Below are 15,876 nucleotides of genomic sequence, written 5' to 3' on the forward strand. Positions count from 1 at the left end.
AGCCATTCTTCCCTGGAAAACAAATGTGTGCACCAAAGAGAATGAGTTAAATTACTGCCTTCCTGCCTTTCCTTTTCCCCCACTTCCCACCTTCTATTTTTGTTCTTTTGAGTGTCTGGGGGTCCAAAAGCCACACTTTAAGATAGTTATCTGGAAGCAACCTAAGTGTCCATCAACAGATGAATGGATAAAGAAGACGTGGCACATATATACAATGGAATATTACTCAGCCATAAAAAGAAACGAAATTGAGTTATTTGTAGTGAGGTGGATGGACCTAGAGTCTGTCATACAGAGTGAAGTAAGTCGGAAAGAGAAAAACAAATACCATATATTAACACATATATATGGAATCTAAAAAAAAAAAAAGGTCTGAAGAACCTAGGAGCAGGACAGGAATAAAGATGCAGACATAGAGAGTGGACCTGAGGACACAGGGAGGGGGAAGGGTAAGCTGGGACAAAGTGAGAGAGTGGCACTGATATATATACACTACCAAATGTAAAATAGATAGCTAGTGGGAAGCAGCCGCATAGCACAGGGAGATCAGCTCTGTGCTTTGTGACCGCCTGGAGGGGTGGGATAGGGAGGGTGGGAGGGAGGAAGATGCAAAAGGGAGGGGATATGGGGATATATGTATACATATAGCTGATTCACTCTGTTATAAAGCAGAAACTAACACACCATTGTAAAGCAATTATACTCCAATAAACATGTTAAAAAAAAAAAAAAGATAGAGTTATCACCTTTCAGGATGATCTACATTGCAAGAATGGGTCACCTTCCAAACCTGAAGCACACTAATGAGATTCAAAGGCTAATGAATAAGAAAAGGGAGGTACCACCAATTGTTAACATGTATTTGCTTTCTCAAGTTTATAATAAGAGTTGCTCAAAATGTGTAGGCAAAAAAGTAGATTCTGTGCGCATGAGGGAAATTTTGGGGGTGACAGAAATGTTCTAAAACTGGACTGTGCTAAATGTTCTAAAACTGGATTGTGCTATTATAACTCTATAAATTTAATAAAAATGATTGTACACTTATGGTATTTCATGGTATGTAGTTTATATCTCAGTAAAGCTATTAAAAAGCGTATCTCTTCTGTCTTTTCACTCTCCTGTAGTTGACCTTCAAGAGTCTGTCAGTTGATTTGGCTAAATAAATACTGTAAGATGCTGACAAAGTTTTTCCTGGGTCAGCAAAAAGATTGTTAAATATGGCTGATACTTGGTGTTAGATGTTGCCAAGAGAATGGAATAGGGGGATTTTTTTTTTTTCAGGTAGAAATAGTAATTACCTGCTAAAAACATATTAAATTGGCCCAGATTACATGTCTTGCCTGAATCAGGACAAGTTCAAATGAGGAATTTTAAGTTGATTTCAATAACTACACCTAACTAACTGAGCCCATCAATCCTAACCTTGGATTAGGATTTAAGCAAGATGATCCTAATCAGCAAGATGATCCTAATCATCTTGCTTAAGTTTTTTTCACCATGGACACATTGCCACGCAAATGTTGTACTGGTAACTTGGTTTTGAAGCATTCTAGTATCTCTCCTACAGTATCATCTACACCTTCAGCTTGCTGATTACCTTTTGGCTTCACGAACACAGCTCTCGTTTGTTTGAGACAAGGCATGAGCACTGCCAAAATCAGAGGCCCTGGCTTGGCTCTCCTTTCCCAGACATGCCCGTCCCCGGGAAGAGAAGGGCTTCTCTCTTTTCAACTTTCTTTTGAGTTTGACAACCCTGAGGCCAACTAGTCTTCTCTCCCTACCTTGGAAATGAGATCTCATATTTCACAGAAGAAGCACGGAGTAGATATTCTCTGCATCACACCAGACATCGGAAGCGACACAGAGAACGTAAAACGTGGTGGTGACCAATAAGGGCACAAAAGCCACTCAACACGCCAGCATTTCCAGCATGCCTTCCTTCACCTTAAAGCCCTCTGCCCTCCAAGCTTGTCTCTTGTGTGAAAGGTTTGAGAAATTAGTTGGGTTTTCTGGTATTAGAAGAAGAGAAGAAAAAGAAATGTGAAGGCAACTGCTTTTTGTTAAATTTACCTCCCAAACCTTTATCACCAGGGTAGGAGTAGAAGGAGGGAAGAGACAGAGCTAACATTTACTCAGGACCAATAGAAGTGAACTTGCCCCTCTCCCCCACAAAGAAGGAACAGAGCTTATAATAAAACGTTTCCATTATAAAGAATAACAGTCGTTGAAAAGCATATGAAAATGCTTTCAGAACAATCATTTGTAATAACAGTTTATTTACGAGAAAGAACCCAGTAAAGTAGGTCTGCAAAGTTCTGCTATTACGGGCAAGCAGATTCATTACAAATTTTTATTAAGAATATTTTACTCATATCTAAAATTATAAATTGCAAGAAAATATTAAGTTATTTAGCTAAGCTTGACTAATATGTGTATTACTGAATAATAAATACATGTTTTGTTATGTAAATATATCTACTATTTGTTCATATTGTTTTTGACAAGTGGTTTTCAGTATTTCATGAGTCTGGAAGGGAAAAAAAAAGCCACAATTGGTAGGTCAGCCTATCCTTCGTTTTTGAGAAGGATAATCATTGTTGGACACAGCTTCAAGGAAAATATTTATAAATTCAACATCTGTAACCACCTATTACGGAAAGACATTTTAAAACCAAATGTGATTGCTGACAAAGGATATGGGTGGACTGTTGTATAAATGGAGATCACACAACTTGTAAATAAGGAGGCTGTCAGCACAACTTTTGTGTACATTTATGTTAAGGCCAGAAGGCTCAGCAGTGGACATTACATGTACATCTGAAGATTATATAATTCTACCCCAAAGGTAGGAGGAAAATTTTTATCTAGCTTTCTTTAAATATAATATGTTTAAAATTAGTATTCTGTGATTATTACTCTATTTGTTATTCATTGGAGACATCTGCATAAGTGATGACCACAAATGTTCTTTCTTTAAAAGCATCAGCACACATCTGACTACATTAATTCAAGTTTCCATTTTAGTAGATATTCATGGTTTCCAAATAAGATTTTTTTTCCTTAGGATTTTAGCGAAGGTTAGTCAGTCCTTCTTGGCTGCCATTCTGGTCCCCAAATCTACACCCCTTCTCACAATGCAGTGGGCACGCAGGGCTGCAGGCTGCTCCTTAACTATGGAAGCAAATCAATAGCAGCTGAATGCCATCTGCTTCGGGCCGCAGAACAGAACCAAAGTGTAAGCCATGCATCTTCCCTTATTGAAAGGTTATTTTATGCAAGTAAACAATTCATCGTCTTCTTGCACGCTTGATGCTCATTTACCACTTTGATCAATAAAATATGCAAAACAACAAAAAAATGGAATCCTAAGAGTAGTTCTGATGCCAGCGTGATAGCTAATCAATACCCGGCCTCTGTTCCCCAGGGCAAGTGTGAGCACACTCCTATTGTAACCTGTGAAATCCAGAGTGGCCGACGCGGCAGAAAAGACTGTTTTTAGAAGGGAGGTACCTTACGTTTACCCTGCAGGTTAAAAAGGAGAACACATTCTCACTGAATTAAATCCAAACACTAACATCAACAGGCTTGAATGTTACTGATTCAGGCCAGTACTTCTCAAAGCTCAAGAAAAAGTAATTTTGGTTTATATGCCTTTTAGAATCTCACAGACAGATATTGGATGAGATCCCTGACATGGACCTTTGGACAGCAACCCTTTCTAAGCTCTGTCTTATTAAGTCCTGGTTTTCAATGTATTCATGTTTCAGGTGAACTCAGTTTTTCTTCTAAAAACAAACTGCTGTGGGAATTTCTTGTGCACAGTGTTTCTTTTAGTCATACCACAAGCTGCCTTATTATAGTAAACCTCTTGACAATTGATTCAGGCAGAATACTTTTCTCCCAACAAAGAAAACTATATCATCTCACACATGCTACTGTATAAAAAAGCCCTCAATTCAAGACTGTTTCCTAGCAAAATACAAAGCACTAAAAAAATGGATTTTTTTCCATTCTGACCAGCTCTCTTCAGCTGAATTGTGAATTTAAGCACAGCACAAGAATTCTTTTTAAAGATAAATTAGATACCTTTCTAGAAAGTCTAAAATACAGTTTAATAGAAAGAAAAACCTTGCCCTGTGAAATAAGAAGTGCCCCGACAAGGTGTTTTTTTTTTTTTTTAGCATATTTTCAGATTACTATAAAAGTGACAACAGTTACCTATTAATCAAATAGTTTTAGTTTTCTAGATACTATTACAAGTTTAAAAACCTAATCTTTTTGTTCCTTACCCTGATCTACTAAATTCATCACACTTATACATACCTCTCCGGTCATTAGATATAATTAGTGGTATCTAATAAACATATTTTGTCCTATTTTCTCACATTTACCTAAGTGCACTGTTAAAGATCTTAATGATATATAGGGGAAATGAGTAATGTTATTTAATACACAGAAGGAAAGAAAATAAAATTTAAAGTCTTAATGGGATATCTTTAGTATGAAGAAAAAAAAGAAAAATCCTACCAAATTTCTATCAGTACATGTTTGTAGTAATTTCACATCAAACACTATCATAAGTACTTTTCTTTACAAAGTATTTAGCTGAGACTAAAATTTTCTCAAAGTTCTCCTTTATGAAACAAGCTAAATTACACAGCATTGACTGTGGGAAGTAATTTCCTTGTGATATTCCTAGCTTCATACAATAGAACTCTCTATTTCTAGCTATTTAAGATCATCATTGTAGAACTGTATTTAATTCATCTACTCAGCTTTTTAAAAACACTACATATACATAAAAATTTAAATATGTATTTACATCAAATAACTGTGATAAAATTAATAACAACAGCATGAGTACAGAAGTGCAGTAGCTTTGAGTCAATGACCCAACCAGCGGCAAGGGTATAATTTAAAGGCAGAAATTTCCAGTGCATGCACCGTTAGCCACAGTGAACCTGTTACTGCTCTAAAGGGAATTGTTTGCCTCTTATTAGATTTTCTACAGCACAGCCATAAGTGATAAATGTACTGCTGTACTCACTGTCAAGTTAATCAATGCTGCCAAAGTTTTGTTGACTTAACAGTAATCCATAAAGTGAGCAGCATTTTCTCCATCCCTATGACATCTCAGTCCGCAGAAGGTTTACGAATCCAAAAGTAGCTTCACATGAGAAAGAACTGCGGTGGGGATATTGGAGCAAAAGAGGGTTGATAGGGTTGACGGATTGGGTGATTTTCAAAATTAGCAGGTATTATGAATCCCCTCTTCTGATTAAAAAAATAAAAAGTATTTAAGATTACCTCCACACACACACAAAATTCACTTTTGTTGTTTACAATCCTAATAAATGAATAACTCTCCTGATGAAAGATGATTCCTTTCACAACCCCCCTCCTCACCTCAAAGCAAAACGGATGAACAAATAAGAAAACACCCAAACCTTCAAGAATCACAGAGCAAACTAGCCATTTCTAGTGCATGGTCTTAGCCTGTCTACAGTTCAATGCACGGATCAAATCCAGTACAGGGCACCAGTAATAAGAATGGTGATGTGGAAAAAAAAAAAGCCCCAAATTTTGCTTCACTGTAAATCTGAGCGCATGAAAGACGTGACCATTAGAACTGAGAAAAGAAAGGAAACAACAGGAGAGGAAGAGCTGCCCTGCAAACAAACCGCTGCCATGCTTTCACAAGCAATTACAGACATATGAAATATGAATTGCAATTGATTTTTCTTCCTGGGGTCACTATGCTCCATTTTTTACGCACTCGAGGCATTTATTTGGGCAGCAAACTGACAAGTTTTGTAGAATGACCTGAGTAGTGTAATCTTTGCTCAGTACCGGGTACTTCATTGTGGCTTCTCATCCTTGACACTTGTCCCTCCCAAAAATTTACTGGCAAGGGATTCCTCGATAAAGACACGGAACAATGCAATTACCGGCGTAAAGGGCTGGCAGAAACTGACCAGGAGATGCTTAGCAACCTTTCCTGTGCCAATGAAAAATAAATAGCATCAATCTGGAAAAGCGACTGTCATCCTTACACTTCTACAGCAAATTTTCTTATTTGGCTGGTGATAATACTGCAGGATTACTAAACTCATGTGATTTGTCTTGCCAAAAAGAAGAATAACAATAAAAAATTGTGGTTATGAGAATAAATAACACAGATTTCTTATACTTTAAAAAGGCTTTTAAAAACTTCAACCATAAAAAGATAAGGTCTTTTATCTGCTTGTTTTCTATAACTCTGATTACAAGATTTTCCGGTATTCTGGTCTTCACAGAGCTCTAAATTGTGAATGTTACTGATCATAAGACAAAGCATTACTTGAAAATTTTTTTGTCTCTGGAGAACTTCCCCTCTTCCTTCCTTCCTTCCTCCCTTCCTCCCTCCCTCCCTCCCTCTTTCTCTCTTTCTCCCTTTCTCTCTTTCTTTCTTTCTGTATCAGTCCATAGGTCCTGGACATCTTTTCCTATCTGTATATGTGGAATTACAGTATTCTTTTGAACTGCTATTGAGTATTTTGTATAGCCTCCCACTGTATGGATATTCTAATACTTTTAACCAATTCTACTCTTATTGGGAAACTTTTGTAATTATATTGAAATGAAATAAATGCCTTACATACAGCATAGCCCAATTATGCAAGAATAATTGTTGGATAAATTCAGAAAGGAAATTGCCAAATTGTTTTTCCAAGATGTTGCCACAATTGGCAGATGCCTTAAAGGTATGCGAGAATGTTTACTCCTTACCAACAATGAGTATAAATGTTTGTTTTAACAGTATGTTTGTTTTAAATGTTTAACTTATAGATCTTTGCAGATCTATAAGTAAATATGTTATCTCATTTTAATATACTATTCTCTGATTAATAATAAAGTATTTTTCTCTTTTTTACTGACCATTTGTAATTATTTTTTAACGAATGAATTCTGCCCATTTTCCTATTTGATTGTTTTCCCCCTAGTGACTTATAAAAGCACTTCGCTTATGGTGGGAATTAGACCTTTGTCGTATATACTGTACAGTTTTTTAGTCTGTTTGTCTTATGATTTGAATTTGTGGTGACTTTTTGCTGAATAGAATTTTTAAATTTCATGTAGCCAAATTTTAAATGTTGCACATAACAAATAATACAAAAATACCACTATCAACTCAGAGAATATATACAATGAAATACTGCATAATCAAAGTCAGTCAGTATTCCTTATATATGAATCTAATATTCTATCCCAAACTATCAGAGAGGGACAAAAATAACAAAAGGAAGAATTAGAATAACATCAAATACCACTGAAACCAAACTATCTATCTGGCAGTCCTGAAGTAGCATGCAGGGTGGGCTGAGCTACAGTTAGGAGATGCTGGGGGAGGCCAGATGCGTGGCATGCAGAACTGGTAACCAGGTGCGGAGAAATAAAGTTAGTACCCTAAGAGCTGTGACAGAAAGCAAAACGGGATGGGATAATGGTCAACGAAAGTGCATTAGGGTTTGAGAATATTACATCTAGGTGTGGAGAACTGAGAAAGGACCCATAAAGAGGAGGTACTGGAAATGAGCTTTGTGGGATGTGTTGGTAAACAGAGATGAGAAAAGGGGGTGTACCAGGTGCAGGGTACGGTAAACGCAAGAGCCAAGACAAGGGGCAGTTAGTAGGCTAGTGTGGCTGTCACGTAAGCTCCATGCAGAGTAAGGCTGCAATTCTGAACACCTGGCGTAAGAACATCACAACTTAGTAGCTGACAAGGAGCCATGAAATAATTTCTTGGTAGGTGGGTATCATGATCAGAGACGAAGCTGAGAAGAAATATTTACCCAGAAACTACGCAGAGTAGCCAGAGCTGCTGAGGAAACTACCGTGACGATCTTGGAGAAAAGGAGCAAAGCACAAACAGTGAAAATGGCACTGGGGATGACAAATAAAGTACTCTTCTGACTGATCACGAATAGTTCCCAGGACACAGTCCTGGGACTGTTTTTAGTGAAAGGGTGATTTCATAAAGGAACCTAAGAATGGCCCAAGTTTTTCCAAAACAGTATGAGAGGCTCTGTGGAGAAAGTCTCCAACAGCTGGATGACAAGGCAGAGAACAGTAACACCTGAAATAAGCTCAAGAGAATCCTGGGCATGATGCTGCTGAATTCGGTTGTGCGTGTGGAATGTAAGGAAGGAGGTGGGTCTCCTATCATGAATGGTTTGAAATCGTAGCAGAGACAGATGATCAGAGCTCCAACATCCTATCCTCTGTTCAGATGTTGTGACCCTATCCTCCTACCCAGGTGGATGAGGGAGACAATGGGGAGAATTCAATTTATTGGTGTGCCTACTGCCTAAAAGGCACTCTGGGACAAGAGGCAACGACTAGCCTCCTCGAATCACTAGGAGGGGTGGGGAACACAGGAAATGGGATAAAAGCCACAATTACCCACCGAGGAAGAGAGCATCCCCTGTGGAAAAATTCATTCTGTAAATCAGAACAAGATAAAGTAGAGAAGGCAAAGCCACAGAATGTTTTAAAAAGTTTCAGACTTTCTTTAGACCTTAATTCCAACCATCAGAACCACAATTCCCTCGGCTTCCGGCGTGTGGAGGTGAGCCTCTTCATCCAGCCTGAAATCCACCCACCATTTGCAACCCACAAGCAAAATGAGAGTTTGCCAAATTCTGCATTGAGAACGGCCTTTTAAAATAAATAATTTTAGAAATAGAGCACTTTATCTAATACACTACAAGGAAGTACCCCAGGAAGAATATTAAAAAAAAGTTCTAAACACATTTTACTTAAAACACATTGGCATGAATGGAACAGGGGCTTCCAGTGACATGGAGCAGTGCCTTAGGGCAATGCCTCCCGAACATTTTTCATCATACACGTCTCAAATGATAAAGGGCTGAGGTCTCACCCTAAAAAATACGTATTTAATTGTACCTGATGTAAAGGTACTACTGTATTAATTATGTACTATTTAAAACATACACAAGGGAAATTTTAAAGTAATATAAAGATGAACTAATATTTAAAACAAATTTTCCTTTGTTGTATTTATTAATGATACAAAGAACATTTCTGTTCTTATTAAAAATTCCAGATAATGGTATTTCAACATGAGAGTAACGTGACTGACTATGCTCTCTTAGGTTGGAACACAGTGATTTTTCTCCGTTGTGTTCAAGAGTGACTGAAAATTCTGTTTCATAATATTTGGTTTTAATGACTGCTATTGTAGAAAACAGTATCTCAGAAAGATAAATAGATCCAACAGCTGTACTTACTGAATCCTAATACTAATTTTTCCAATTCCATTCTCCAATAACACTAAGACTTTTCAATGAAATGTGGCCAGGAAATCTTTCCTGGTGTCACACAGTTGTTCTTACAGAACAATTGGAAAATGTTGCGTTTAGAAAAAATCTGGGTCCAAGACCCACTGAAACTCTTCTTGTGAAAGATTTTGAACAGGTTAGAAAATGCCCTTTTAAGGGAGCTAGAGAGAATTTCAGGTTATACACATTAATTCTGGCAACAAAATCCCACAATGATAGAAAAGTTTTCAAACATCCAATTTTATTATGTTTCCCTCCCAGGCTTGTGTTCTTTCAAAAGCCACCTTCCTTCCCACCTTGTGTTCCAAGGGCCTTTTGTCTGAAGGGCCAGGTTAAGGGAGGGCTGCCGAGCTTGCAGGAACAGAAGCAGCGCTGGCACCAGTGCTGCCGTTTTCCTGCTGTTCGCCATGCACCTGGGCTAGCATTTTCTAGCTTTGTCTTCAATCTGTGGTTTCTTTCCAGGGCTCTTATTAAGCTACTTGAGCCTTCTGTGAGGTTTAGCTGAAAGAAGGTAATATACCCCATAAATCCACCTAATCGGGCACTGCAAACTGCAACAGACTAGAATGTTCAAGCAAGCGAGGGCACCAGAGTCAGGCTTCTGGTTGTGGACCCCAGGCTGACTGATGTTTGGACTCACAGGAGGGCCAGTATCCATCTGTACAGCACTTTTTTTTTTTCTCTTGGCTGCATTGCATGGCTCGTAGGATCTTAGTTCCCTAACTAGGGATTGAACCTGGGCCCAGGCAGTGAAAGCGCTGAGTCCTAACCAATGGACCACCAGGTAATTCCCTGTACAGCAATATTAATAAAGCTTAAACTTACTTCTGTATCAGATTTTTAAAAATCAATATAATTGCAAGTTGCATGACTGCTTCCTGCACCCCAGTGGATCATCAGGTACACTCCACCTTGGAGACCTGCTACCGAGAATGCTACATGTACTGCTCCTCTAGGGACAAGAGTCCCACCCCAGCACTCCTCAGATCTCTCCCTTGACCAGTAGATTCTTTAAAAAGTTCAAACCAAATTGCCTGCTGGTTGCTACTATTTTGTCTACTGAGGAAAACGGGGGTACGTTACAAATAGGCTTACACATGTCATCCTATACAAAACGGTCTATATTTAAGCAGACTGACTTCAAATACCAGATGATGCTACTGAGCAAGCACGGTGGTGAGGACTGTGAAGTAATAAATGTAAAGTATGATGCAGAGTATCTGATCCTGAATAGGTCTTGAAAAAGTGTTTATTTTATGAATTACTGTAATAAATAAGGGCGTGAATGGATAAAAGATTTTACCAACACTTCCTAGTGACAACATTCTGTATCATTTTCAAAATGTCTGCCTTGTATGGCCTCCAAAAGCATTTTTAATTAGTCACAGTTTTAGCTTTATTGGTTAGATGGGTTCCTGAAAGAATATTTTCTAATTTAATTTTCATGGCTAAATAATTAAGATTAGGAATTAATCTCTGTGGCTCCTTGGAGTCCCAGGAATATTCTGGGATTTCAGAAAAATGAGGACAAACAAATGTGTCACATATAACCTGGATCTGAGGGAAAAAATGATAGGTATTTTTTATTGTATGCTATTCTATTTCAGGAACTGGATAATGCTTCATGTATATTAGCTCATGTAATCCTCATTAACAACTCTATGAGGTATAACTTTTTATGCCTCTTTACAGAAAAGGTGACTAGTGCTCAGAGAAGTTAATTAACTACCCTAGCTTACACAGCAGCAAGTAGAGATTCAGGACTCTGAACCCACATCCACCTGATGCCAGGCGATGCTCTTCATTCCAGCCTTCTGCTGTTACCCATCCACTCCAATCTGCTACCAGCCTCTAAGTCCAGGGGTCAACTACAGCCCAAGGACCAAATCTGGCCTGCCGCCTGCTTTTACAAATAAAGTTCTATTGGAACACAGCCCCTCTCCTTGTTTTATATATCATCTATGGCAGCTTTCACACTACAGTGGCAGAGGTGAAGGGTGTGACAGCCCATACAGTGTGCATTGTCTAAAATATTTACTAGCTATTCTTTTACAGAAAAAATTGTGCCTACTCTTGCCTAGTGTAGACACTCTTGTGTTTATAGCTCTATCCCTTCCTGTCAGAGGGACAATACACATTTCTCTTCTAATTCATTCCCTTTCACCTTCCAGAGTCAAAGGTAAACTTTGATTTAGAACATATAAAAATCCTTTTCATATAACTTGAGATTTTGGAAAGCAAGTGGTTTGGGGTACAAAAAAATCATAATATGATATAACATTTAATCAATTTCCTTTTTCGACTGACCAGAAGATACAAGTGATACAAGATACAGTTACCATGCCAAAAATTGCCCAAAATCATTAATAAATGTTGGCTCACACTACCTGTTATAAGGAATCTGGAACTAATGGCTCTCAATTAATCTATTCCGCTCTTTGACTGCTTATTTATCAGATCGGGAAAGATAGATTTAATACTGCTTGCTTAAAATAGGTCCCTTAATTGGAAACATCACAGCATTTAGCTCACTTTATACTCCCGCAATTAAGAACAATTTGGAAAAGTGTTGTTGATTTTTTTTTACACGATTGTCTCCTTGATTAGATTTCCGAAGACCCAGACAAAACAAATGACAATACTAGCTAGCACTACTGGTACAAATAAAAGCCCAACAGCCAGATTACTTACTATGAGAAATGTGAGCCATCCTCATCCATTTCATCAGTGTCTCACATTTATTTCCCTGTATCCTTGTCTCTTGTGTAGGTAAGTGGCAATACCTCTTATAAAAGGCATCATTTTGCACCTAGCTTTACACGATTATCTTTCCTCCAAATAAGCTAAATCAACAGAAGAAATTATTTTTCTTGATTAAGCACCCACATTTCTCTTGGGAGGGAACAAAACAAACAATTAATCTTTCCTGATTTGTTCTCAGAAGTCCCTGCCTCCTTAAACACAGCCTTATCCAGGTACCTGTGGCAGCCAGTCGGCAGCAATTAGGCCTGAGCAGAAAATGAATGGACTCCGGGCTGAGGGCCTAATCTGCTGAGAGTCTCTGTGAGAGGGCAAGGTTTTACCAGGAAAATTCCCTTGTTGTTGGAACACTGCTCAAAATTACTACCTGACTTCAGCATAATTAACCAGGCTTGGGAATTTATATGAACTAAGTAATTGGAAAGAATTAGCAAGAGATATGTACATTAATCTTTACCAGTTACACAGTGCTTAATGAAATTAAGGGTCTTGTGCTCATTCTTGCCTTGCTTAGTTTGCACACTTTCTATTTCACCTGTAGAACAAGGAAAATATGCCATATGAAAATTAAAAAAAATTTTTTTTAGGGGGAAACTAGAAACAATCCCAAAACTCAACAGTAAACTCTTGGTTAAATAAATTATAATGTATCCACAGGATAGGGTAAAATATTATGAAGCCTTTATTAAAATTGTTTTTAAAAGAATCTTTACCTTTTAGAGATACATACTGAAATATTTATAGATGAAAATATGATATCTTGGAGTTTTTTCAAAATAACATGGGAGAGTAGGATAAAATATAGATGAGATAAGACTGCCCCTGAGCTTATAATGGCTGATTATCAACCATGATGCTGGGTGATGAGTATCTGAGATTTTATTACATTATTCTGTCTGGTCTTTACATGCTGAAAATTTCCATAATAAAAGTTAAAACATTAAAAAAAAAACCTTTCTCTTAGAGGAATATTTAACACATGATAAATGTTTGTGATATATATATATATATATATATATATATATACAATATGTAAAAAGAATTAACATACCATGACCAAGTGAGATTTACTTCAAAACTGCAAGGCAGGTTCAACTTTCCAAAAAAATAAAAAATCAATGTAATCAAGTATATGGATAAGCTAAAGAAGAAAAATGGCATGATCATACCAAATGACAGATGAAAAGCATTTGACAAAATCCAGCATCCATTTCTGATTTTTAAAACTCTCAGAAAGTTAGGAATAAAGGGAAATCACTTCAACCTGATAAAGAACATCTACAAAAAAACTATATATGACATCATACTTAATGGTAAAGACTGAATGCTTCCCTGAAAGGTTGAACACAGTACTGGAAGTTGTAGCTATTGCAACAATGCAGGTAGAAGAAATAAAGAGCAGACAGGTTGCAAAGCAAGAGATAAAACTATCTGTATTTACAGATGGCAGCATTGTCAACACAGAAAATCTCAAGGAATTTACAAAAACAAACCCATAGAAGTAATAAATGAGTTCAAAAGGTCATAGGTTATAAGATCTACACAGAAAAGTCAATGACATTTCTATATATTAACAATTTACATACAGAAACTGAAATGAAACACACATTACCACCCACAATCCCTCTAGAGAAAGACATACATAGGCAAAACTGTTATGTACTGTATCTATATACTAAAAACTACAAAGTGTTGATGAAGAAATTAAAGAGGTCTGAGATAAATGCAAAAATATACTGTATTCATGGATTGCAATATTCAACATAGGAAAGGTGTCATTTCTCCCCCAATTTATCTATAGATTTAAGGCAATGCCTATCAAACACAAAGTGTTTTGGGTTTTTTTTTGTTTGTTTGGTTGGTTTTTGTTTTGTAAACACAGACACGTTTATTCTTTTTTTTTTTTTCTTTAAAAGGGAAGAGTATTTTAATAGCCTTTTCAGATAATTTTGGATATTCCTTGATACTACATCAAACTCAGTAAGTGGCAATTTCTCAAACTGCAATGTGGAATCTGAAACCATAGCACTGAACTTTTCATACTTCATTATATTAAAATTCTCTAGTCTGTTTTGCACTTTGCGGTACGCGGGCCTCTCACTGCTATGGCCTCTCCCATTGCAGAGCGCAAGCTCCGGAGGCGCAGGCTCAGCGGCCATGGCTCACGGGCCCAGCCGCTCTGAGGCATGTGGGATCTTCCTGGACCGGGGCACGAACCCATGTCCCCTGCATTGGCAGGCGGACTCTCAACCAATGCGCCACCAGGGAAGTCCTGTGATATATTCTTAAAAGAGTTTATAAAGCATTATAGACGATGTAACAAGTATTTTAAAATATAAGATTAAAAATATGCATAGGAAAAAGACAAAGGAAGCACACTATAATTTTGAGATGTCTAAATCAGGGCTTCTCATCCTTGCCAATGTTAACATTGTGGGCCAAATGCCTGTTTGCTTGGGGCTGTCCTGTGCACTGTAGGATGGTTAGCTTCCCTGAACTACCCACTAGATGCTAGCAGCACCCGCATCCTCAGCTGTGGTAACCAAAAATGTCTCTGTGCATCACCAGATGTCCACTTTGAGGTAAAATTTCCCCTGGTTCAGAACCAGTGGTCTACATGGAAGAATTACAGATAATTATTTTTGTTCTTTTGTGTTTTTCAAAGTTGTTGAATATGAACATACGTGTAAATCAGAACAATAACAAAAAATACTGTAATACTAGAAATATATTAACCTGCAAGGAGAGAACTCTTGATATCTGTGAAGAAATAGACTAAGATCAGAAAATAAATGGCCATAGGATACATTATGATCTTCCTTTGATTAAACTACAGTCATCAAACTAAAAGTGAACCTCACTACAAAAGCCAGTTCTTTTAAAAATCCATGAATCCATCATATACAAATCTGATAAAATACAAAAATATCTCAAGAATGTCGGGCTTCCTAAAATCTTCTCTGAATAGAAAACTGCAGTAGTAAAGAGAGACTCAAGACCACTGTAGCTACCTTAAAGAAACTGATAGTCACAGAAATATAATGCTAGCTCAAGGTGTTAAGTTTTTGTCAGATAAAACCATCTACTTTTTAAGAGAAGTTTGAATGTGAAGAAAAAGTAATAGGTTGTGTGTCTTTCTCTCCATATGCAAGAAATGGCATCACCAACTATTGGATACCTGTTTCTAGAAGGGGCTTTCAGCTGGACTCCCAGAAATGAGGTCTGTGTGTTCTCTCCCATTCTTTTTCTAGAAACAGCATCAGCCCTGAGCCCTGCCAAAGAACAGCAGGCTCGAGAGGAAGACTCAACCCAAAACACTCATCTTATTAACCTGGCGCTCTAGTTTAGGGCATTGAACCTTAGTTAATGACTACTGAGAGTATTTTTTTAATCAGTACAGACTGCCAAACCAGGTGGTCAACATCTGATAATTCATAGATTTATAACTCCCAAAGTTTTAAGTTTTAAGCCTGATCAAAGCTTTGGGGCTACGGAGCACTGGAATGCATATTTTCTTTCCATCTCCTTCTTTCACACAGGTTCCTCTCCATGAAATCATAAACGTTTCTGAGGCTCCTAAAACTTCTCAATTTGCCATTACTGATCTCACCTCCACTGACCCATCTGACCTGTGAAGGCTCATTATCCATAGTTATGTAGGACAGGCTTCCACCCGGCTTATCCACGGAAGGTGAGCAAGAATGCATCATCAGAAATTTTTAAATACTGGCTTATGTTTTTGAAAGGAAAGTGTACTGTGATCTTTAAAGAAATA

This window comes from Lipotes vexillifer, unplaced genomic scaffold (genome assembly GCF_000442215.2).
Source record: "Lipotes vexillifer unplaced genomic scaffold, Lipotes_vexillifer_v1.1 scaffold1007, whole genome shotgun sequence".
NCBI classification, from domain to species: Eukaryota; Metazoa; Chordata; class Mammalia; order Artiodactyla; family Lipotidae; genus Lipotes; species Lipotes vexillifer.